This window comes from Miscanthus floridulus, chromosome 14, assembly GCF_019320115.1.
Source record: "Miscanthus floridulus cultivar M001 chromosome 14, ASM1932011v1, whole genome shotgun sequence".
In the NCBI taxonomy this organism is placed as follows: Eukaryota; Viridiplantae; Streptophyta; class Magnoliopsida; order Poales; family Poaceae; genus Miscanthus; species Miscanthus floridulus.
The window spans coordinates 27555695-27581628 of record NC_089593.1 but is presented as its reverse complement, the minus strand read 5'-3'; the positions used below and the strand labels follow the sequence as shown (position 1 = coordinate 27581628).

At 44.0% G+C, this 25934-nt stretch overlaps 1 long non-coding RNA gene and 2 pseudogenes across 2 annotated transcripts; 1 reads left to right on the top strand and 2 right to left on the bottom strand.

Annotated features, from left to right (window-relative positions):
* Nucleotides 1-323: 323 nt before the first annotated feature.
* LOC136503248 (probable methyltransferase PMT26) lies at nucleotides 324-1727 on the bottom strand (annotated as a pseudogene).
* Nucleotides 1728-3057: 1330 nt separating this feature from the next.
* LOC136505458 (MDIS1-interacting receptor like kinase 1-like) lies at nucleotides 3058-6698 on the top strand (annotated as a pseudogene).
* A 6771-nt stretch (nucleotides 6699-13469) lies between these two features.
* LOC136504775 (uncharacterized) lies at nucleotides 13470-16597 on the bottom strand. 2 transcript variants are annotated; one of them, XR_010770975.1, is made up of 5 exons: nucleotides 16296-16597; nucleotides 16127-16170; nucleotides 16001-16039; nucleotides 15836-15906; nucleotides 13470-13884 (listed from the first exon to the last, which is right to left on the bottom strand). It is a non-coding gene; the product is annotated as an uncharacterized lncRNA (long non-coding RNA). The 2 variants fall into 2 exon arrangements; XR_010770976.1 differs by lacking the exon at nucleotides 13470-13884 and adding an exon at nucleotides 14079-14696.
* Nucleotides 16598-25934: the final 9337 nt, after the last annotated feature.

Sequence of the window (25934 nt, the reverse complement as noted above, 5' to 3'; positions counted from 1 at the left end):
CCACGTTGGCTTCTCATGCTAATGTGGCATGATGACTAGGCTCAATGCAACAGTGATTACCCTCCGTATGCAGCTCTCATCTCCATGATGTTCCTGACCCTAGACCAGTCGATGCCCAGGCCGTTGAGGTAGACCGTGAAGCCCTCCGGCGCTGGCTTCCCGTACACCCCGGCCTGCGAGCCGTTGAGCCAGTACAGCGGCGTCCGCACCCGCCATGACCACTCTGAGGGCCACTCCGGTAGAAGGCCACCCCGACAGCTGGCTCTGTTCGATCGGTTCATGGCCATGGCCATGGCATGGCATCATGGCGAGTGGTCGGAACTTTACATGCCTTTCCAGATCTCGACGTCCTACGTCAGCTTTTGGTACACCGGCGTGGTGGACCAGACGAAGAAACCGCCAGGGCGCAGGATGCGGTTCAGCTCCAGGAGGAGAGCGCCACCTGCACGGGGACACAACAATCTCGGCATTGTCAGCAAGGGATCTCAGACAAGGAGGACACACGGTGGAATGGGGGCGGCGGCACGGCGCATCGTCGGCGTGCCATGGGACGCGGCACCGCGCGCAGTGGACAAGGTCGAACGACTTGCTGAGGAAAGGCAGGCGTTTGGATCCCATGGCGGCGAAGATGGCCGGGATCCCGCGCTCGAGCGCCATCTGCACCTACACTTCGTGCTCGTCCTTGGGCGCAAACGACATGGTCACCACGTCACGCTCGAACAGGTAGCCGCCGAAGCTGGCCATGCGACAGCCGACATCGAGCACCACCCACATGTGCTTCCCCCACGCGATGGCGCGGACGGACTAGCCAGACAACGCAGAGTAACCTCCTTACTCTACATACACTTTCTTCCGGAGCGATCGAAACAAACAAACAAACCATGGCCTGGTCATTGGCCATTGGTGATGCATGGTACCTGCTGTAGGAAGTCGATGTAGTGCAGCGCGCCATGGATGAACTGTGTGCCGCCGCCGGGGAAGGTCATGTACTGTCCGCTCACCTTCACCCAGTTCTGGTGGCCCTTCACCTCCACCAGCTTTGTGTGCGGGACATTGCTGTACCATACCTGCACGTACGTCGCCGCCGGCACAACGAACGGCCACGAGTCAGCAATGCATTGCCGCATGAAGATTCAGAGACGCGGACGGATGTACCCTGTCTCGGCTCTTGGGCCACTCGATGGGGCGGCGGTAGCCGGTGGGGAGCGCGATGAGGCACGTCGGGCCCTCGTCGAGGCAGTGCCGCTTCTGGTGCTCGTACCGCCGGAAGTTCTCCGGCCGCAGCTTTTTGATGGCCTTCTCGTTGTCCAGGCACAGGATGTAGTCGGCGCCGGCCTTCACGTTGCACACCCGCCACTCATGCTCCTCGCCGCCGCCGTTCTCCGCGCCGTTGCCATCGTTCTCGCCGCCCTCCTCGAGGCGGTCTGTTTCCCGGTGTGACTCGTCGGCCTGCGTCGCCCACGCCTTCTGCTCCTCCACGCGGTCTTCGGCGACGAGCGAGTCCTCGACGCCGAGGCCGTCGTCCTGACTGGCATTTCCGTCCGGCCCCCGTGTACTATGACTCCGACATGGCCGGCTTGTCGCCATTGCCGTCGTCGGCATCTCCGAAGACCGACGACGAACGAGTGCTACGATGCCAGGAAGCGGCAGCAGCCGCCGATGTGTGCCGCCGACGACGACGCGAACGTGACGTGGTACATGCGGCTCAACTCGTGCGTGCACCGCATGCCGACGGGCCCGTCGGAGCGCGGCGCGCGGTGGCCCTCGGAGTGGCCGCGACGGGTGCGGACGCCGCCGTACTGGCTCAACGGCTCGCAGGCCGGGGTGTACGGGAAGCCGGCGCCGGAGGACTTCACGGTGGACTACGACCACTGGTGGCGCGTCGTCGATGGGTCCTACCTCAACGGCATGGGCATCGACTGGTCCAGGGTCAGGAACCTCATGGACATAAGAGCTGCATACGGAGGGTAATCACTGTTGCATTGTGCCTAGTCATCATGCCACATCAGCACGAGAAGCCAGGTATGGGCCTAAGTGGTACGGCGTATAAAGTTTATGAACCCAAAAACCACTTTGAAAGTTGATGGACCTAACTGAAATCTCCTCACAAGTTAATGGATCTCTGGTGCATTTAACTCTTCAGCTAATGTATTTTGCATGTACAGAGTAACTGATGCCTTACCCATGATTACAGACTTGTTTTGATGATTTGATTTACGAAACAACTTGGCCCTGCATAAGCTAAGCCTGGCTGGCGAGAGCCTACATGGAGATTAGATACGAGCCACGCTGGGCTGGGCTGTGCTTACAAGGAAACCAAACGCGCCCAGATCCTGTATCATGGGCTGTATCGGGGCGCCGCGAGTGGCAAACCAGATCAACAGCAGATCATTTTTCTCAATCTCCTCAAAAAAATCATTTTTCTCAAAAAAAAAGAAAAAATAAAAAAGAGAGAGAAAGATCAACAGCAGATCACACAGCCCATAGGGTTTGGACTTCGCCGCCGCCATTACCAACAGACCAGTGCCGGGTGCCCGATATGGCCCTCTATGCAGCGCCCACCGCCCAGGATGGCCGCCTGCTGAACCAAGGTAAGATCCGGTGGGATCGATCCCCGTTCCCAGCCAGATGAGAGGGTGAAGCTTCCCGGTGCCGACGTGCCGTGCTGTGCCTGTGCGTGCTCGCCGTCTACCTCAGGTAAGCGAAAGCGACGACCCGATGCATATACAAGTCGGTCTACCTACAGGCAGCATTCATTAGACGATCTTGCATAGCCACTAGTCAGTACTCCGTAGAACGGATTTAGCTCTGTGTGGCTCTCGCTGTCTCACACATCAGGAACAGACGATGCAGTGCGTCAGTCAGTCAACCCTGGACCCAACCCAGGGGCCGAAGGAGACCATCAAGAAATTACCGCTTCAACCTTGACTGACAATGATATTTTGAGTATTTAGTTAGGTATAAAAAATAAAAGTTGCATGGTTAGATTTGACATCAAAGGTATTTTAAGAATATTGTATATTAGAATCCACTGTGTTACAAGGTATGTTATTAGAACAGCAGAACAACAATAAGAATTTACAGCCATAGCGCGTACCGCACTCAATTTTCTTTCAAGCGCCCTGAAGAACAAAACCCAAGGAAGCCATTGCTGAGCAAACCAACTGACAATGATACCCAAAGCCTGGAGAGAATAAAGTACCCTCTGTTTTTCTTCCCTTGCTCGCGCCGGTGAAGATCAGCTGGAGCCAGCAGTTAAGTCGGAGGAAAAGAGGCAAATCAATAAAGTGGAGGCTGAGACAAGAAAGTTCAATCAGATGGCCGTGGTGTACAGGAGGTACTGTCCCCGTGCCCTCAGCTCCTTCTTGCTGCTAGTAGTACCACATCTCTTCTTGTCCTTGTTTTCCGGTGAGTCGGTGGCCACCATGGATGTGCCATCTTGCCTACCACCCGACAAGGAGCAGGTGGCCATCATGATGAACCTCTCGAGCTTTGTGGGTGACAGTTGGAGCTCCAACACAAATATTTGCTACTGGACTGGAGTTACCTGCTCGCGCTCTAGGTCTGGTTCTTCCATGGCGCTGACATCACTCTGTCCAACTACGGCATATGCAATCCCTCTATCTTTGCCTCCTTATGCCATCTTGACACCTTGTTGTCCCTTGATCTCTCAAGAAATTTCATTACCAATTTGGGGGAGAAATTCTCCACTACTTCTTGCCGTATGAAGGAAGGATTGCTGTCACTTAATCTGAGCAGCAATCAGTTATCTCACAGGCTCAGCGATTTTTCTGGTTTCTCACAGTTGGAGATCCTTGATTTGTCCTTAGATTATTTTACTAGTGAAAATTTGAGTGCAGACTTGAGCGCTTTCCCAAACTGAGGACCTTGGATATTAGTTCAAATATGTTGAATATGGTTATGTTCCTACAAGTATGGTCCTCTCTTTGATGGAGTTGGTATTATCTGATAATCAGTTGAAGGGTTCAATCCCTACTGATCTGTTTAAATATGAAAATCTTACTCTACTGGATCTCAGCCAAAATTATCTAACTGGTACTGTCCCAGATAAGTTCTTGAGTTTCTCAAAGCTGGAGACTTTGCTCCTGTCGGGAAATAGATTGAGTGGGGGAATACCAAAGAGTCTGTCAAATGTGACGATGCTGTTCCGGTTTGCAGCAAACCAGAACAACTTCACTGGTCCAGTCCCCAGTAGTATTACCACTCATCTCAAGATGTTGGATTTGAGCTATAACAGTCTGAGTGGAAAGATTCCTCCAGATCTCCTCTCGCATATGGGGTTACACACTGTTGATCTTACCAATAACATTCTTGAAGGGACTATTCCAAGCCATTTGTCTTGAAGCCTCTACCGCTTGAGGCTTGGTGGAAACAGGCTTAGAGGGAACATCTGACACTCAACTTGTGATGGCATGGGCTTGGCTTATCTTGAGTTGGATGACAACCAGTTGACTGGAAATATACCTTCAGAGCTTAGTAAATGCAAGAGCTTGACTTTGTTGAATCTGGCATCAAATAAGTTTCAGGGTCCAGTTCCTGTTGCAATCAGTAGCCTTGAGAAGCTGGTAGTTCTGAATCTTCAAAACAACTCCATTAGTGGACCTATCCCAGATACATTTTCTGATAGCCTGACCACACTGAATCTTAGTCACAACCATCTCAGTGGATCTATTCCTTCAGATCTTTGCTCTTCAAGTGAATTAGGGATTCTTGATCTTTCATATAACAACCTGACAGGTGAGGTTCCATCTTCACTATGGAACCTGCAAAGCTTGACACAGCTGGTGCTTTCTTATAATAATCTTTCTGGGTTTGTTCCTAGTCTCCGCCAAAGTGTTTATATTGATATAGCTGGGAATCCTGATCTTGTAACTGGTACAGGAAACAATAATTACACTCCTAGTCGTAGTACTCATAAGACAAGGGCACACAACGTTGTAGTCACCATCTTTGCCGCTGCCAGTGCTCTTGTTGGAATATGCTTCCTTGTTGTTATTTCTATTATCTCATCACCAAAGAGAACATACCGCGTAGACAACGTAAGGATACCACCTGGGAAACATGATTCTCAAATCACTAATGGTGGCCTCATAGAAATGAACTGCTTCCGCACCTCTGCGATTATGTTCATGAAAGAAAAGCAGGATGAATGGCGAATTACAGCTTTCCAAACTCTGAACTTCGATGCGGCAGACATACTCCACGGACTAACTGAAGAGAACCTTGTCGGCAGCGGTGGTTCAGGGCAGGTTTACCGCGTCACATACACCAACTGGTACAACAGGAGCATCGTGGTGGTGGCCGTGAAGCAGATACGAAGCTTTGGGTCGCTGGACGAGTTGATGGAGCACGAGTTTGAGTCCGAGGCTAGCATCCTATGCAACATCCGGCACAACAACATTGTCAAGCTGCTGTTCTGTACTTCTGCCTTTCTGGCGCGGACTCAAAGCTCCTCGTGTATGATTACATGGACAACGGCAGCCTGGACAGATGGCTCCATGGCGCCTACGTCCACCGTGCAGGGCACCCTATGGCGAGGGCACGGCCTGTGCAGCGTGTGCCGTTGGACTGGCCAACGAGGCTCATAGTGGCTGTCGGCGCAGCGCAGGGGCTGTGCTACATGCATCACCACTGCCCACCTCCCATCATTCACCGGGACGTCAAGACGAGCAATATCCTGCTGGACTCGGAGTTCCAGGCTAAGGTTGCGGACTTCGGGCTGGCTAGGATGCTGATGCAAGTAGGGGAACCCAACACGATGACCTGGGTAGTTGGATCATTCGGCTACATGGCTCCTGGTAAGGATCTACTTTTGGTTATTTCAATGGATCATTTTGTCGGATTCTGTACAGTGATGACTAAGATGGTAACTACTGTAGTCAATACCATAGGTTGAAGTCTTGTGAGGCCACCCTGTTCGCTTGGCTTATAAGCCGTACTTTTTCAGCCAACGAACAGTATTTTTCTCTCACAACAAATCAGCCAACAGTACTTTCAGCCATGGCTTATCAACCAAGCGAACAGGGCATAATTTTATAGCCTTTGTTGTTTAATATCTGCAGAGTATGCTTACACGAGGAAGGTGAATGAGAAAGTGGATGTTTTCGGCTTTGGTGTTGTGCTCTTGGAGCTCACGACTGACAGGAATGCCAACGATGGTGGCGATCACGGTTCCCTGGCAGAATAGGCAGGGCATCACTACCGATCAGGGGCGAGTATCCCTGATGCTACAGACATCTGCATCAGATATGCAGGGTATGCTGACGAGATTGAGACCGTGTTCAGGCTAGGCGTGAAATGCACGGCTAACTCGCCGTCCTCACGCCTTACTATGGAGGATGTGCTGCAGGTTTTACTCAAATGCAGCGAGCAGACGCTCAGGAAAAGCAGACTGGAGTGTACTCCGTAGCACGGACCAGAAGCAGTTCCGTTCTTGCTGTCACAGCGAGTCAGTCGTGTGGAACAGCTTTCCAACGGCAAGCAATTGCCATCAAACAGAAGAATGACTTTATTATATTGTCTGAACTCTGAAGAACTAACATCTACGTATTATCTTGGTATTTTTGTTCAGCAAAAGAAGACTACATTAATTCTCAGGGAATGAAGTAAAAGTTCCCTCTACATGTTGACAAACTTCCTATCACCACTATTATGTAAAAATGAACCCAGAAATACTCTTTATACCTGTTTCCATATTACCTACGCATACCATTATTGAGGGATTACCTGCCACTGCTTTTGCAAAAGTTAATCCAAAATACGCTTATAGAATTACCCGCCACTGCTGTTATACAAAAGTTAATCCAAAATACGCTTATATCCATTTCTCTATTTGGTACCCATAGCATTGTCAAGGAAAACAAAGCCAACTGTCTTCCTCATGCATCTAAGAGATGAAAGTCGACTTCAAGCAAGAAAGATTCATACTTGCAATTCTAATTATTCTTTAACTACATTACAAAAATGGACCATAATTCGATATTAGAATTTAAAAGATAAATTTAGAAAAAAGCTTCTTAATGTTGGTTAAGCGAATCTTCCCCTTGGAATAAAAGGATATTCAAAGCTGTGATTCAAATTAACTTTTGATGTCAAACAAAATATAAAAAGGAACATAGCTCAATATGACAGTTTGAAATGTAAACACAGGAAAGAGAATAAAAGATGTATGACCTGAGAGTTTAACGATCTATTCATATTGAGAAGAATGACAAGCATCCTTAATAAAAAAACAAGCAATTTAACTATTTATCTCTTTCCTTGTGTAGATGGGTTGTCATTTTGATGCCCACTCCAGAACGAGACAGGATGCTTAGTGCAGTATGAAATTATAACTAGGACAAACGCAATAAAAAAGAGAAGCAAATTGATCCATACCACTACAACATTGTCTGTATCTTGGTATTTTTGTTCAACAAAAAGAAGACTACATTAATTCTGAGGGTCTAAGTTCTAAAAATTACCATGGTCATCAGAGAATGAAGTAAAAAATTCCCTCTACATGTTAAGAAACTTCCTACTGCCACTGTTACGTAAAATGAACACAGAAATAGTCTTTATACCTGTTTCCATATTAGCTATGCATGCCATTATTGAGGGATTACCTGCCACTGCTGTTGCAAAAGTTTTTAATCCAAAATATGCTTATATAACTACCTGCCACTGCTGTGGCCAAAGCTAATCCAAGAGTAAAATTCATCACCGGTCATTGAAGTTGTAACATGTCTCAACTAGGTCCAAACAGACATTTACTATTGTCCCATGTGGCATGGATTTGACGGATGGTCCCATATGTCAGCGGGAATGCTCCACCTTAGAAAAAATCATATTTTTTTTTCGTATGACCTCAGATGAAGATGATTTTTTACATGAAAAATGTAGCTCTTAATGAGATCTACAACTTTATAGTTTTGAGTTTCTTTTCATTTGAGATCTACAACTCAAAAGTAGGAATTTGCAGATCTAAACGATCGCTACAATTTTTATATACAAAGTATGTTTATCCGACACCTTACAAGAAATATATGATTTTTCAAAGACGACAAGCCCTAGTACACGATTAATATACTGTTGAAACTTTATATTTTTGTTTTTCAACATCTTAACAATCTCAAATGAAAACAAACTCAAAACTAGAAATTTGTAGATCTCATCAAGAGCTACAATTTTGATATAAAAATCATCCTCATTCGAGGTCGAATGAAATGATACGATTTTTCTATGGTGTAGCTTTGCAGCTGATATGTAGATCTCATTTGTTAGATCCATGCCACGTAGGATCACGGGTTGGGTCAACGCTTATTGGGACCTGGATGAGACCCATTGCAACTTCAGAGAGCCAGAAACACATTTTGAAACTTTAAGGACCTAGATAACACCTTTAGATAACTTTGAGGACCATCGGTAAATTTTAGTCTATGATAATATCCATTCCTCTATTCGCTACCAATAGCATTGTCAAAAAAAAAAAAGCCAACTGTCTTCTTCATGCATTTAAGAGATGAAAGTTGACTTCAAGCAAGAAAGAGATTCTTAATGTTGGTTAAGTGATTGAATCTTCTCTTGAAATAAAAGGATATTCATAGCTGCGATTCAAATTACCTTTTGATGTCAAACAAAATATAAAAAGGAACATAGCTCAATATGACAGTTTAGAATGTAAAACAGGAAAAAAGATAAAGATATATGACCTGAGAGATTTAACAATCTGTTCATATTGAGAAGTTACAAGCGTCCTGAATTAAAAAAACAAGCGATGTGTACTATTTATCTCTTTCCTCGTGTAGATGGGTTGTCAGTTTGATGCTCACTCTAGAACAACGAGAAAGGATGCTTAGTGTAGTATGAGATTACATATCTAATGGGATAACAAGGACAAATCTATATCTCTTATAAAGCTAAACCCCACTACCAATGCTATATGATACTACATCAATCCACGTCATCATCAACTAATACAGAAGAAGTATCGTCAACTAATGCAGAAGAAACTGAAAAGCTGCACGCCATAGTCGACTGGCGTTTACAATTCCAATCTACTGAATAGGTTGAGAAACCGCCATCGTGCCTCTTTCCATTCCAGCCGCACGTTCACCTGCTTCGATTCTTCTTCCAATTCCTGACACGCAAAATTCCTTGAATCGTTGGTCCTATCCACATGGATGTTGTACGCTGCATCTACATGCAACATGCGAGCTCCACGGATGTATCGGAGAAGGGAAAGCGTGTTAGGAACAGAACGAGATTGTGAATGAGATAAGGTTGCTTCTGATTGTGAAAAGTTTTCACGGGCACTTGTTTCTCTATTGCTCGCTACAATACTACTGCTAATTTGGATTTGGGTATCCCCCGATGAAAACAGTCTACATGAAACAACTAGCTGAATGAAATGGAAACTGTGATAATTATGCACACTTATTTTGGCAATAACCTTCTCAATCAACTTTCTGCATGATGAAGAGTGTTTACTGTAATTTCTGAGTTGTTCAATAAGCAACTAGCTACTTACGTTCCCAAGTTATACTTTAAGTTTTAAATACTTTGTGCTCCATAATAATTATAGTAATAATATGAGAAGAATCTATCGCTAATTTCCATAGCAACACGCTAAAAATCCATCGCTGATTCCCGCGGCAACGCACGAGTTCTTCTAGTGCAATTAAAAAGAGAAGCAAATAGATGGATCCATACCACTACCAACATTGATATATACATTAGCAATTGCTTGCACCATGCTGAGGAAGTTATCTTGATGTCATAATGTTAGCTAGGCAACTAAGTCAGATGTGATTCGTATAGCTAATGGTAAATATTGTGATATCCAAGAGCATCGTGTTTTTCCAAAACTCACTCTCTTATTATCATCTAGAAAGCCATTTGAATAAAAATTGATTTCTATATCTTTCCACTCTCCAATATTTTTTTCATATCTTACGCACACTCTAGAGACTTAGGGGCTACTTGGTTTCCAGCAAGCCTTGCCTTGCCTCGCCTCGCCTAGACTGGCTGAGCAAGCCTTGACTTGTCAGGGTGGGCGAGCCAATTTGACTATCCTAGAGGAGCCACGCAAAACCTTGCCCTCATCAACTACGAGGTAAGCTGGCTCAACAACCAAACACAAGTTTACATCCGATTTCTCACCTAGCAAGGCAACAAAGGGGCTAGCAAAGAATCCAAGCAGCCAGGGGCGGAGCTCAGTGGCGGGGAAACTGGGCTCCTGCCCCAGCTTGCTTGCTACAGATTATGAAGGATCAGCTAGGTCCCTAATCTATCAGCAGATGAAGCCTGTCACGCTGGGACCTATTTTGTTATGATGCCTACTCTAGCTAGCTTCTTGTACTCAGTTCTCTGGTGCAAAGTCATACTAGTCTGATTAGCCCCTCTTTGATATTGGGTCACGCTCTGCCGCTGCAAGCAGCCCCTTAGTTTCGTTCTCCATCTTTGGCCAGCAAGAAATTCAAGATAGAGGATGACTATATTTAGATAACGAAATAAAAAAGTTGTTAGGTATTTTCACCAAAATTTCTATTCCTAACAATTAAAAAGGACATAGAGAGTCTCTTGGATTGCTCTAATGACAAAAGGATTGTTAACAGAACTAGTAATATGCAAATCATGATATATGAGTAATTATATAGGAGGATATGAACTACTGCTATAGCAAATGGACTCTAGCTCAGTCGGTTAGAGAACCTCAGTAGCACCCCTCAGGTTCTGAGGTCGACTCTCCATGAGACCGAATTTCAGGCTATGGACAGAAAAAATACCCTCCTCCGTCCTCATAACCAAAGCGCAGGTCTACGGCCCGGCTCTGCTCTCACAGGGTTACGGTTCCGCTGTGTATAGGTGGGGGCGGAGGTTTGGGGGTTTTCTCGGCCCATGAAAGGTATTATTCTTAACAAAATACCCGGGGGCCATCATAACCCCCAATGGTCGAGTTTTTTTTAATGAACTACTGTTATAGGTTTGCCCCCTGCATACACTTGTAGGTTGTAGGGTCAACCAACCAGTAAAGCAACATGTAGCCTGTATGTTATTCATGGTGGAACAACTACTGAGCATTACACGCTAATAAAGCAATTAATTTAAGAGTAGGACATGAGAGTAAAAATGACAGAGAAGGTTGTTGTCTGTGTTTTTACGGCTAGCTGTATGTTTGGAGTATGTTATAGGTAGTAGATCTAGAGGGAAGGATGTGTGACATAGTTTTATTTTTCTTTAGATGGAAGGTGCAACACGTCTAGTGTATAATTATGCTACTACTTGTGCACCATATGCCATTATGTGCTAGGGAATTTCTCGAGGTCCCCATCGGGGTCTCTCTAACCCGTCTTATATAGTCAGATGTTAGAGTTGCACATAGAGTCCCAACTAAAGATGGCAACGGGCCCCGATACCCGATACCTGACGGGTATTTGATTCATTAGGGGATGGGGATGGGATCATCAGCCTGTTCGGTTGGCTGGTTCGTATCGTTGCTGGTTCGTGAAGAAGTACTGCTGGCTGGTTTGTGTGAGAGAAAAATACTGTTCCGGCTAGAAATTTACGATCGTTTACGACAAGCCACGGCCAAACGAACAGGCTGCATATCTTTACCTGCGGGCATCTAAATGGGCAAGAATCCATCCCCGACGGGCATAGCGGGTACGGGAACGTTCCCTGTTTACCCGTCCCCGTTACCCGTTGGGGAACCCGACTATTTGAGCTGTCATGCGAGTATTAGGCCCAAAGAAGCTCAACATAGGTATTTTGGCCCAAATCTGAACAATCATATATATATAGTTTGTGTGTTCTAGAAATCCTAGTTCAAATTTTCCTCACCATCTCCGCCAGCAGCACAAGCACGCCTACCTCACGAGCGCTCGTGCCCCTCGCTTCCTCAGTTCGGTCTCTCTGCCATCTTTGCTCGTCCTCCTCGCAACCTCACTCCTTCTCCTCGGCATCTCCAAGACTCCGACACTTATACCCGGGTGAAGAAGAAACGTCTCCGATTGCAAACCTACGACCCCAAGTGTCCTTGTTTATCGGGTATGCAGTACCCGTCGGGTATCTGTTACCCGACCGATGCCCGACGGGTACGGGGATGGGCAAGAATCTATACCCGAGACAGTTAATGGGGACGGGGACGGGATGAATTCTCCGTAGTGGGGAAGAGAACGTTCCGACGATACCCGACGGGTATATCCCCGTTGCGTTTATAGATTGGTTTCCTAATAAGTTATAACAAGGATTTTGGTAGATTGGGATATGCCTAATATAGCACGTCAGTGAGATACCCTAATGTAGACAAGGCCCGATCTTTCGAAAGGTAGTGATAAATTCAATTGGTGGAGACTCGACGTTGACGATCCAGCTTCAAATCAGACACGATTCGAACCCTGCAACCGCTACACCATAGCTCCGTTGGTTATCAACCAAGCACAACTTGATTGACCTCGCCGAGAAGGCTTTCCCTGCAAGCAAATCGAAGAACACAAGCAAGAGAACGGTAAACACGCAATCTGAAATTGCAAATATGAATGAAGCAAAGGTTAATATGGGGTTCAAGCTCTCGATTCAAACGGACTAATCGTCACAGGTGAGGAGAACAAGAACAGGGGCCCTGGATCACTGTAAAAGGACTTATCGCCACAGTTACAACGAATCAATCTCAGTTTCTCGAAGAAAAACTAGAACTAAACAAAACACAAACTCTAATGTGGCGACGGCTACTGAATATATGAGGGTTAGGTCGTGGAGATCCCCCTGGACGCGCCCCTATGGGATCCAACACAATACACGGGTCAACGACCCAAAAGACGATGGAGCAGCACCCTGACAGATTTGGGACGTCCACTTGTTTCGACGATTCCTGTTGACTCCGATCGAATTTTAAGGTGGGACTGGTTCTATTGAAAGCTCCATGAAATTATCTTTCCATCCATATAAAGAACGCCCAAAACGGACACCGTATGCGACCTAGGCGTCATTTTTAGTACGTGCTGCTCCTGGACTCCGAGACGGGCTCAAACTTGAGTTGCTTTGGGCCTCCACCTCGGGGACTCGAACCGAATTAACCTCGGGCCTCCTTCTTAACTTGGACACCCTTGCTGGCCTCCTACGCCTCCCTACCATGCGCCAAATATGGTCATATGCATAGGTGTCATGTCCTATCATACCCTATGCAGGTATTGGATTCCATGATGATACCCAGGGGTTATATCATCGTCAATTGCCCCCAAGTCTTTTTGTACTTTAGCTACCTTCTCCGCTTCTTCTTGCTTGGCTGGTTCGAGTCTGAGTCTGAGTGCCTTGGGGCCTGTTTGGTTGTCTTCTCAGTTTCCTTGCACTTTATCTGACCATACAAGCTCCAACTGACCAGGCTACGGGTGTGCAAACGTTGGTTGTTTGGTTCCCAGGATATACAGCGCCTGGCTGCACAGAACCTGTGTTTGGATGCAAAATTGACATGCAGGCTCACATGTTTGGTTCATTGCATGAGAAAGAGTCCAATTACCACTTGCATACAATGGTAACGTTACCACCAACATCCCTACAGAGCGCATGGTCTATTACAACACATTGGCAAACAAAGGTTACATGAGCTTCCGAATTAAAAACACAATAACCATGGCTTGGAAACAAATAATGACATGAGCACATTGACAGCCAGCTTTCTTCTTAACAGCAATGACAGGCTTTTCTTCAACTTCATCAATGCAATTTTGTTTCTTTTGATGATAGAATGCTGCATAGGCCTCTTCCCTTGTCTTGTACTTCTTTTACACGGCTCCTGAGAACCCAAGGACCTCATTTGCGCATGCCTCCCAGTTTGGAAACACACCAGTACTCCAGCCATTTGTAACAACATACCAGGAACCCATTCTATTCAATAGTTAACAAGCCATGAAATAAATAACAGTCCAACGCTCACCAACATGGAATGAAATGCAATATCATTGGGAATAGGCATGTGCTCAGATTAGTAAGAAGTGTAACTTTGAAAGCATAAGCAATGGTCACAAGCAGAAAAATGAACTGTAAAATATTTTTCACATCACAGGCAATGGTCGCAACTCTAATCAGCATAAGCATATAAGGAAGGAATCACATATTAGAATAACATTGCATATCATAGGCAATGGTCAATAGTTCATGGATCTCAGCTAATTCCATCTGCATATTACCTGACTGATCAACCCAGGCAACATCTCACAATCCCTGCCATACAACATGTGGCACATCAACCAAACCACCAGTTTGTGCCACATTTACCTAACATACTTGCCCATCACCAATATAGTTTGAGCCTAGTGTTACCAGCCCTCGTTGGTTACAAAGATTACACAAAATAGTTAGGGACTACACAAAATAGTCAGCCACTGCACAAAAGGAGCAGCACAAGTGTTGCAGCTACACTCCCAAAAGAATGATCAGTTAGTACCCAAGCTGCCACACTCACATGTAGTAGTGCCTGGAAAGCCAAGTCCTCATCCAAAGGACATGGTGAGGCTCAATCATCCCCACAAATGCATCACCTTGAGCCTTGTTGTCAAGCAAGTGAGAGTATGCCACAATCAAACCCTCTTCAGGATGGCTACCAAATTGTGGTTAATTACCCGGTGGAACCCTCAGCCCGTCATCCCTCTCTAGTGCATCAGCAAGTATGAGGGCATCATGTGTTGACCCCTCCCATCCTGCTAGCACATACGTGAACTTCAAATCAAAGTCTGCCACTGCCAGAACATTTTGAGTAGGATAATGCTTCCTACCCCTGAATGCAGCAGCAAATTTTGCTATAACTCTAGCACGTACATGAGTGCCATCTATTGCACCAATACAAACCTACATGGTTTCAAATTTGACCTCAGTTATTGTATCCAAATGCACCAAGCTATGTACCATGGTCAGTTTTATTTGATTACCTTAAAATATGGATACCACCTGTGGTTGTTTGTGATGTTAAGTGATGTCTCATTGGATGGTGCCCTTATCATCTCCTCCCTGAGCTCTCCAATTGCATACAAAACCTCTCTAAAGTACCTACTAACAGTCTCGATGGACCTCCTAAAATTTGATGGATAACTCTGAATCATTGATTATGACCTAATACATGCAAGAACATAGCAACTTGCCCCTCTATATTACTGTTTATGGTGTCCCTAAGCAAGTGCCTCTCCCTAAAAAGGTTGCACAAGTTGAAAAAGGGGCTCTACGCACACGGAGCATTGCAACACATTCTATGTCATTACAGTTGTATGTTTTGTCCTAGTTTGCTTGCCGTTCTTCGTCCATTGCACTCATCGGTGCATATGTGATCCTAGGACGTGACTTCTGTGCCAACCTTACCCTACTAATGAAAAATGCATACATGATAGCAATAAAGGCAGCAGCCTTAACAACAAGCAAACGTCTCTTTTCCCTCTAATCCATCTATTGCAAAAGGAAGATTGAACAACATTGCTTAGAAAACAAATTATAACCCAAAATCACTTAAACAGTGCTATGTCATTAACAATAATCCATGGACAATGTGCTCAGAATATACAATCATCAATTCATCGGCTAGGACATGTGCTCAGAATGTACAGAGATCAAAATTCATTGGTTTGGACATGTGCTCAGTTTTTATGTTAAAGGAAAAAGCAGTAATCATTTGCATTCTCATGTTCTCAGATCTCAGTAAAAAAAACTATAATCATTGCCATTCCCATGTTCTCAAATCTCAGTCAAAAATTAACCGGTGGAACAACCATTCAATCACATACTGACTACAGATCCAGAGGTACCAAAACAAAGAGTTAGGTTGGAAGAGGGGAAGGGGTGCCTTTCATACCGCGAGTGCTTGAGCAGGAAGGACGAGCAAAACAAAGACAGGTGAAGCAGCTATAGATCCAGAGAGAAGAACTACACAACAATTAAATGGGCATTAGTACCTCTCAATATCACAGTTCAACAAATGGAACATGAACAAAAGAAAATCTAAACATGGATTACTTGCCTGCTCTCTCAAGAACGGGTGAACCAAACAGATCAGAGCCTACAGAGCAAACAAACTTCAATCAAACATGTAGATCGACAAGATTGAGTGGGGGTAACAACAGATCAAGGATGGAATCGACCATACCTTGTAGGATTGGCTCAGGTCACCAGCGATTCCTCGTCCAAACCCTAATGCATGAAAAAATGTCATCACATACGCAGAGGAGAGGAGAAGACGAGGGAAAGACATGGAGGATGGTGATGGAGAGAAGAGGAGGGAAGGAGAGTTCGGATGGGGATGGCCGACGGCTCACCTGCGCCGCAGGACTAGAAGAGGAAGACGGGATAGTTCAGAAGGAGAGAACGAAGTCGACGAGCTGGATTGAGGGCCGAAGGGGGCGGCGGTGAGGATTTATCTCACGCCTAAAGGGGCGGTAACCCTAGCCTTCCCACGCGAATCGCCCGCGCTCCCGCGCGCACGCCATCGCCAGCCGCGCGAGCGAGGCTGCAAAAAAAAAGGAATCGAAATCCGTTTTTAGAGAGCCTGGCTCCAGACCCTTGCCTGCATGCCGACGGCCAGGCCCGTGGACTCCAGGGAACCAAACACCCTTAAACTACATCCTGGGAGGCAGGGACGCACGCAGCAGGGCACCCAAATAGGCCCTTGGTGTCCAAGTGCTTCAAGTCTTCTACCTTGGGTGCGTGACCAACACACCCAATGGGTGTCACTACCAGAATCCAGAGATTTCGTGAGAGTGCAAAACACATCACGAAATATGGTTTTACTCTCACAAAAATAATGCGTGAGGGTACACCGTTACGTATCAACTCTCATGATAATAGACACACGAAAATACCATTTCATGAGAGTTCACCGCCACGGATTCTTTTCGTGGCGGGATTCCGTGACAGCCACCAAAATAACGTGGCCGCCAGATTTGCATTGGTGTTTTCATGACGATTTTTGTGCTATTTCGTGAGAGGTCACCCTCATGAAATAATTTCGTGAGAGTTTGGTATTTCGTGAGAGTCACCGTCATAAAATGGATTTCGCGAGAGTCACCCTCATAAAATTGATTTCGTGAGAGTATCACAAACACACAGAAAATATAGTATTTCGTGAGAGAACACCACCACGAAAACAAGTTATTTCATGAGAGTACAAACCACCATGAAAATTACCCAACAGGAGTCAATCCAAATTCCAAATGCACACATATAGTCCAAATGTTAATCCAACACACAAATACAATAAATTCCAATACATGTATATATGCATCTTATTCCAATCCCAATATATTCCAAGTTTCCAACTTCATCTGTGTCCATCTAAAATTCTACTACATACCAACATCCTACCACCAGCACACGCTTCCTAAGTTATTCATGTACAGCCCATGTTACAGGCCGCGTCCTGCTTTTAGCTAAGACCATCTAACATTGTACTAAGTTATCTAAGCTCAACCATACATGTTCAAAAGACAAAAGACAGTCAACACATAAGCTGTTCAAAAGACAAGTCCTCGTCGTCCATGTCTTCGCTGTCCATGTCGTCACCATGGGTGTCCTCATCGACATGAGATGGAAGTAGTGGATAGCTGAAAACAGATAGTACTATGAAAATATCAGTTGGACATTAAAATTTCTACAGATTAAAAGGGTGACCTACTCATTCTGTGGCATCGCTTATGGAATTGTTCTCTGGAACTGTTTTGACTGAACTGAGTGCTATTTGAGTGATTCTCCATCTAGTAAAAACTATCTGATCTAGTGTATCTATAAAATACTAATCTTCCTTTGGTAAATTCTATATAGGTACCTTGATAGGTCACTATATAGGTACCTTGATATGTCAATAAAAAAGTATGAAATATTACTAAATGAACTTAAATTACAGACAAAGGTAAAGAGCAAATACTATTGTATCACACTTATCAAGCATGAGAAGGCTACTTAAACAGAATGTGTATAACTTGTAATATGAAATGGACAGATATATGTATACATGGGCAAGCCTTTGTCATACTGAGCAGTATGGTTTCTTCCTACCGAGTAGGAACAACTACTAAACATATCAGCCCATATATTTCTACTGAACAATGGATGGCTGTTGATTCAGATTACATTTTGATTCAAGAATATTAAATTTGCAATACTGGTAGTTAAGCAACAACTTGCTGATTTGGAAGACATTTTAAAGTGCCTAAGTCTGAACTTTTTTCTGACGAGGGCTTAAGTCTGAATATTGGACAACCCTCAAAAAACAACTACAGATTGCATGCTCATCACATATTGCAGATTTGATGCAGGAAGACAATCCATAATTCAGGAATAAAACATGATATCTTACCCAGCTCATTCAAGAACTACAGTGCTTCACTTCACTTTCTCTCTACACTTTTTTTCTTCAAATGCCGACATGTTTCCCTAAGGAGCAGCAAGAAGCTTCCTTTCTTTCAAGCACAAGCACCAGCAGCCCAATGAAGAACTTAAGTTTCTTCGCACTGAGTGGGAAGAGGCAGCAAGGACATATAAACCTAAGTGCTTGTATTCTTTAATCAATGAAGCCTCTTGTATTTATATGAGCCCGATAGAAGCACTTAGAAGCTTCCTTTATATGAGCCCGATAGAAACCTAAGTGGGAAGAGGCAGCAAGGAAGAATGAAGAAGAAATTGAGAAGCTGAGACAGCAAGGAAGTGAAATCCAAAGCTTTCTTCGCTCCTTGTTTGGCAGCAAGTTTGCATCACCTGATGTTTAGCAGTAAGCTCTCATACTCAATTAGGCTCTAGATGATATTTTGGTGACACTGAACTTGTGGCCGTTGTGCTTGTGGGATGGTATTTTGGTGCTGCTGTGCTTCTGGCCGCTGCGTTGCTGCTGCTATGCTTCTGGCCGTTGCGCTGCTGCTGTGCTGCTATTGCAGATGTGCTATTGCTGCTCTGGATGTAGCAGTAAGTTGAAATTTGAGACTTGAGACTTTAGATGTGTATTGAATCGATGGATGGATATAATGATATTGCATTTTAAGACTTGTGGAATGTGAAATGCTTGTGATATTGCAACCATTCATGGAGATGTTGATTTATTTGAATTTGATTTTGTATGTGTTGAAAAATTATATGGATGCAATTGTATGTGCTGAAATATTGTATATGGACTGAATTGTGGGATGAAAAAAAATATGGGCTGAATTGTGTGGTCTATTAAAACATATGGGCTGAAAAAAATATATGTGCTGAATTGTGTGGGCTGGAAAAATTATATAGGGCTGAATTGGTGTGGGCTAGAAATTTATACGGGTTGCAATGACAAAAAAACGAAAATAAATAATGGGCTAGCTAGCAACAGCCCATAAAAAATATTTGTGGCCCATGAGCTACGTGGGCTTTAGCAGGCCAAATCTTATTTTATGACTGTTTTTTTTGCCATGTCAGCTGCCATGTGGCAAGGCCTAGGATTTTATGATGCTTGTGACAATAAATATACAAACATCACATAATTAATTTGTGACGGTGGCTTTTTGACGTTTGAATTTACGTCAATTGTTCAGTCACAAATCTTAATTTATGACTTAATTTTCATATATTATGACGTAATAGATTGTAAAAAAGCCACACATTTCTTGTAGTGTTCCACAAGCACATTATCCTACGAAGTTGTCTCATTTTTCCGGCACCGACCTAAACCTGCTGGTAAACCTAAAACGAGCTTGATCCAAGCCCGATGGGTTTGGCCCACCCATGAACCTTAATGGAGGACACAGATCCCCTGTCCAGAAAAAAACTTTCTCGGCTTGAGTCTGGTCCGAAGTATTTATTTTAGCTATCTTATATAGATCTGCCCGCTGTGCACTTTACTGTAAGTCTGTATAACGCCCCAATATAGGATGACGGCTAGGATCCACTCTACATGTTAAAGGGATGACGGCTAGGATCCACTCTACACGTTAAATGAACCCCACTTGCTAATTAACTCTCTTGCGCTTTCGTCATCGCTTCACGCAAAAAGATCAATCCGGAGTTAACAGCCTCCCAGGTCCAGGCTTTTAAGCTGGTTCGGCACTGCCTCTGGTTCGGATGTGGGACTAAATTCCCGCAGCTACAGTTCTGATATGGGACTAAATTCCTGCAGCTACAGTGCTCGTCCATTCGGCCCAGTCAACCTAGACCGGCCCAACTTGGCCCATTTAGTGGGGTCTCACAGTCCTCTGACAGTAAGCTTCCAGCAAAAAAGTTGAAAATAATAAAAAGGCTACAAGGATTCGATACTAAGTGCAAGTGGAAAGAGATGAACACTCTGACTGCTGGACTACACATGTAATTTTGAGATTTGCTACATATAGTTCTATCTATAGGATTTCTTTGATCCGGTAACCAGAACACCCTGGCCCCTGGATTATACCTATTCTATAACTCTTTCTACATAACAATTGGCTATACGATAGCAATCATGCATGATTATTCTTTTTGTTAAAAAAAGTAATCATAGAAGGCACCTTGATATGCAAATAAAATGGTTTTTTCTATCAAGTAAATAGAGATAGCAGCTTACGAAGAAACCTTAAAAAATGTCTTTTATTCTCCAAACTCTTTTTACATGCAATAGCATACATATATGTTATTGTGTAGGAGTTTCAAAAAACTGGTAATGCTAGCAATCAGACGTCCGTCCGTGCGCAGGACGCCCCTATTGGTGGACCCGATGTCCAGGAGCCTATCCTTTCCTGTCTGCTCTCTCCGCTCCCCTCTAGTCACCGTAGATTATAAAAAAACTTACGCAACCGCCACTCGCTTCGCCACCGGCTCCGCCGCGCCTCCCGCACACCTTCCTCTCCACTACGCCTCCCGCCGGCCTTCCTCTCCACCACTGCCAGTGCCAGCACCACCGTGTTAAACCTTTAGGTAAACATAATCCCCTATTTCAAAAACCAATTCCCTTCTCCGAGACTGTCAGCATAACTCTTCTGTCTAGATTGTGCCACTCTCAAGTTTTCCCTGATCATCCTTACTTGCTCTTCTGGGTCTCTTAAAACATCTGGTCCAAACACTTGAGTTTCTCCCGTTTGATTCCAAAACAATAGGGTTCTACACTTTCGTCCATACAAAGCTTCGAAAGGTGCCATATTGAGACTCTTCTGATAACTGTTGTTATATGAAAATTCTAGATAACATAAACTCTTATCCCAACTTGTACCATATTGCAAAGCACAAGCTCTCAACATATCCTCTAAGATCTAATTGGTTCTCTCTGTTTGTCCATCAGTTTGTGGATGATAAGCTGAGCTGAAGTTCAACTTAGTGTCCATAGACTCATGCAATTTCTTCCAAAAGTGCGATATAAACTGAGTACCTCTATCTGACACAATCTTCTTAGGAACTCCATGCAAACATACTATCCGTTGCATGTATAATTCTGCCAACTTTGCACCCGTATATGTAGTCTTAACCGGTATGAAGTGGGCAACTTTAGTCAACCGATCTACTATTACCCAAATTGAGTCATAATCACTTTGAGTGTGTAGTAATCCAACAATGAAGTCCATACCAACTTCTTCCCACTTCCACTCAAGTATCTTCATAGGTTGAAGTAAACCTGCTGGTCTTTGAAGTTCTGCCTTAACTCGCTGGCAGGTGTCACATATTGCTACATACTCGGCCACATCTCTTTTCAAACCATACCACCAGTACTTCTCCTTCAGATCTAGGTACATCTTAGTACTACCTAGATGGATAGAGTATGCTGAATCATGAGCTTCTCTTAGAATCATCTCTCGAATGGACTTTATCTCTGGCACACATATTCTCTTTCCGAACCACATTGTTCCCTGATCATCCAATTGAAAACCCGGTGCTTTGCCAATTGTGATAAGCTCTGTTATCTCCTTGATTTTCTCATCTTCCAACTGACCCTTGCGGATCTCTTGTTCAAGTCTAGGTTCCACTTCCAATTCCATTACATTAGCAACTATTCCCAAACTAAGATGCTCGAATTCAGCACACAACTCCTTAGTTAACTGTGTCACTAGAGCTGCATTAACATAGCTCCTTCGGCTCAAAGCATCAGCTACAACATTTGCCTTGCCAGGATGATAGTGTACCTCCAAATCATAGTCCTTGATTAGCTCTAACCAACGACATTGCCTCAAGTTCAAATCTGACTGAGTGAAAATGTACTTCAAACTCTTGTGATCTGTATAAATGTCACACCTATGTCCAACAAGATAATGTCTCCAAATCTTCAATGCATGAACCATAGCTACTAACTCCAAATCATGGGTGGGATAATTTAAGTTCATGCTTCTTTAGTTGCCTAGATGCATAAGCCACTACTCGTCCTTCTTGCATAAGAACACAACCCTAGACCAAGTCGAGATGCATCACAGTAGATGGAGAAACTCTTGTTCAGATCTGGTAGTACCAGCACCGAAGCTGTAGTTAACCTTTTCTTCAACTCTTCAAAACTAGCTTGGCATTGCTCAGTCCATACAAACTTAGCATTCTTCTCAAGTAGAGATGTCATAGGCTTAGCAATCTTAGAAAAACCTTCAATGAACCTCCGATAATATCTAGCCATTCCTAGGAAACTCTAGACTTCACCTACATCTTGAGGCGGATTCCTACTCAACACATCACTAACCTTCCTAGGATCCACAGCTACTCCACCATTAGAGATAACATGTCCGAAGAAAAGAGACTTCCTTCAGCCAGAACTCACACTTATTTAGTTTAGCATACAATTGATGTTCTCTAAGTTTCTGCAGAACTAATCTTAGATGCTCTTCATGTTCTGCTTCTGTTTTGTAGAAGACTAGAATATCATCAATGAAGACCACAACAAACTTATTGAGATATTCCATAAACACCTTATTCATCATATACATGAAGTATGCAGGGGCATTAGTCAATCCAAAAGACATAACCATGTACTCATATAATCCATACCGAGTAGTAAAAGCAGTCTTGGGAATGTCCGATGAATGAATCCTCAACTGATGATAACCAGAGCGAAGATCAATCTTGGAGAACACACAAACACCTCGTAATTGATCAAACAGATCATCAATTCTAGGCAAAGGATACTTGTTCTTGATGGTTGCCTCATTGAGAGAACGATAATCCACACACATCCTCTGCGTCCCATCTTTTTCTCAACAAATATAACTGGGGCTCCCCATGGTGAAGAACTAGGGCGTATGAAACCTTTATCCTGTAGCTCCTTTAACTGCTTCTTAAGTTCCTCTAGCTCATTGACTCCCATCCGATATGGTCTCTTGGCTATAGGTGCAGTTCCAGGTAAAAGCTCAATAATAAACTCAATGTCACAATCTGGCGGCATCCCCGACAAATCATCAGGTAAAAACATCTAGAAACTCATTAATAGCCTTGGTCTTATCTATGGTTGCACCTTCCATCTAATTGACACTGCACACCTCTCTTGTTGTTGTAGTTGCCTTGCATACAACTTCTTCTCCTAACTTGGATGTCAAGTGTACTGTACCATTCTCACATTGGATAATAGCCTTTCATGGATTTAGCCAATCCATTCCAAGAATTACATCTATGCTTGAAGACTTCAACACTATCAGATTTGCCAAAAACTCTATCCCCCTTATTTCAACTCTTACACTGGGGCACATTAGAGTAGCTTGCATATCCCCACAAGGTGAGTCAACTAACATCTATTTTTTCATAGGACACTTTGGTATATTGTGCTCCTTAACAAAACAATGTGCAATGAAGGAATGTGAAGCTCCCGAATCAAACAAAACTGATGCAGGGCTAGAGTTGACTAGACACATGCCAAACACAACATCTGGGGCTTCTTGTGCAGATTCTATCGTCACATAATTGACTCTGCCTTGCACATGAGTCTGTTGTTTATGGTTTCCGTTGTGGGATTGTTGCTTGTTCGGCTTCTTTGGACACTGACTTGCAAAGTGACCGGGCTCACCACAACGGTAGCACTTCTTGCCTGAAGAGGGGGTGTTGGGCACACTATCCTTCATTGGGGAGTTGATGAGTGGTTCTTGGGGTGGACTTTGGTTCACATACTGTTGCTCTTGCTGAGGTTGAGGGAGTTGTTGAGAAGGATCAAAATCCCACTGACTAGTTGGTTCCAGGTACCTCTACTGAAATTCTTGTTGGGGAGTGTAGCAGGGGCGTGTGTTGCTACCTATAGATTGGCTTTGGATTCTCCTTTTCTTCTCTTCTATTTCCCGACGCTTGTTCTCAATCAAAATGGCCCTATTCACTAAAGTTTGGAAGTCAGGATACTCAACAGTCATCAACTGCAGTTGAAGTCCATCATTTAATCCTTTCAAGAAGCGTTTCTATTTCTTAGCATCATTAACCACCTCTCCTGGAGCATAACGTGACAGCTGAGTGAATTTGTTACGATACTCACACACTATCATGGAACCTTGTTTCAAGTTGAGGAACTCCTCCTCCTTGATCTCCACCAAAGCTTCTAGAACATGGTAAGATCTAAAAGCAGTCTTGAAATCTTCCCAACAAATCTGATTTACATCTTTCCCAACCTAAAATAATTCCCACCAGTCTGAAGCTGCTCTTTGAAGTTGACCGGATGCATAAAGCACTTTCTGATGGTCATTACACTGAGCTATGTTAAGTTGTCGCTCCACGGCCCTAAGCCAGTCATCAGCTTCTAGTGGGTCGCTTGCATGAGAGAATGTCGGCGGGTATCCCTTCATAAATTCACCACGCCTGTCCCTTGGTGGTGCTTGATGTGGGTTGATGCATACATTCTGAACATAGGTCTATAACAATTGAGTCTGTGTCATCATAGATTGCTCTATAGTTGGAGGATTTGGTGGCGGTGGATTAGCATTGGGAGCATTCCTTCTGGCATCATGTGAAGCACTTCTCCTAGTAGAAACCATCTGTTTGCCAACATTTAGCACAATTATTGGTTGTAATCCATGATCCGGAAGTAGCTCACATGATAAAACAATCAATCTAAAATTTTCTAGACGAGAACTACCAGTAGCCGTTCAGAAAGACATACATATCTCAAGTTCCAAAAATCCTAGGAAGGTGTTCCTTATTTGGCTAGAAAGCTTATGAAATTCTCTACAACTTTCGTATAAACCACCTTGCCAGATTCTAAGGTTAAGTTAGTCAGAAATAGGGCACAACCAAAACTGTTCAGACTCCCTGACAGTGCAGAAACTTCAACTTGTAGAGGTCATAACTCCCAATCCATAAAACTTTCATGACTTTTGAGCATCTACCTTTGGAGATATAACCCGATGAACACTGATTGCTCAGAAAATAGCACGCACAGAGACAAGAAAAAAACCAACCCAACTAGTTAACCATTGGTCCTTATGCCTTATCATGTAAACTAAATGAAATTGTGAGCATAACCCACAAAATCATTGCAATCATTACAAAGATCCAAATCAAGCATGAACATCAAGACAACCATTCAAACATTACAGGTTCACAATTCAAACATTAGGACTGAATGACACTACTCACATTACTAGTGTTCTTGTTGTATCAAGGGCTCAAAACTCTACAGCTTCACCTTCATTTTGCGCAAGAATGTGGTAAGTGATAGCTCTAAAAGCAATTCAAAGCAAGGGTGAAGATAGGGACCAAATTTATAGCAACAAGGAGGAGATGAACAACAAGGACAAGAATATAGTATAGGAAAAAATAGCAAGGTTTATAGACCAAGGATGTCATAGCAAATTCTAAACCTTAAAACGACCATTTTCTAACTAGGCTTGCGTCCTACGGTCGACATAGCTCTGATACCACTTTGTAGCACCTGGTTTTAAGGATAAAACCAGATACACACCATATGTGTGCCTAGGAATGCAATTCACACATATAGCTACAAATGAAGGGGTAATATCAAAGACAATGCCTTAAATACTTAGCGCACAAATATTTGTTACAAAAGACGTAGTCTTACTTTACAGTAT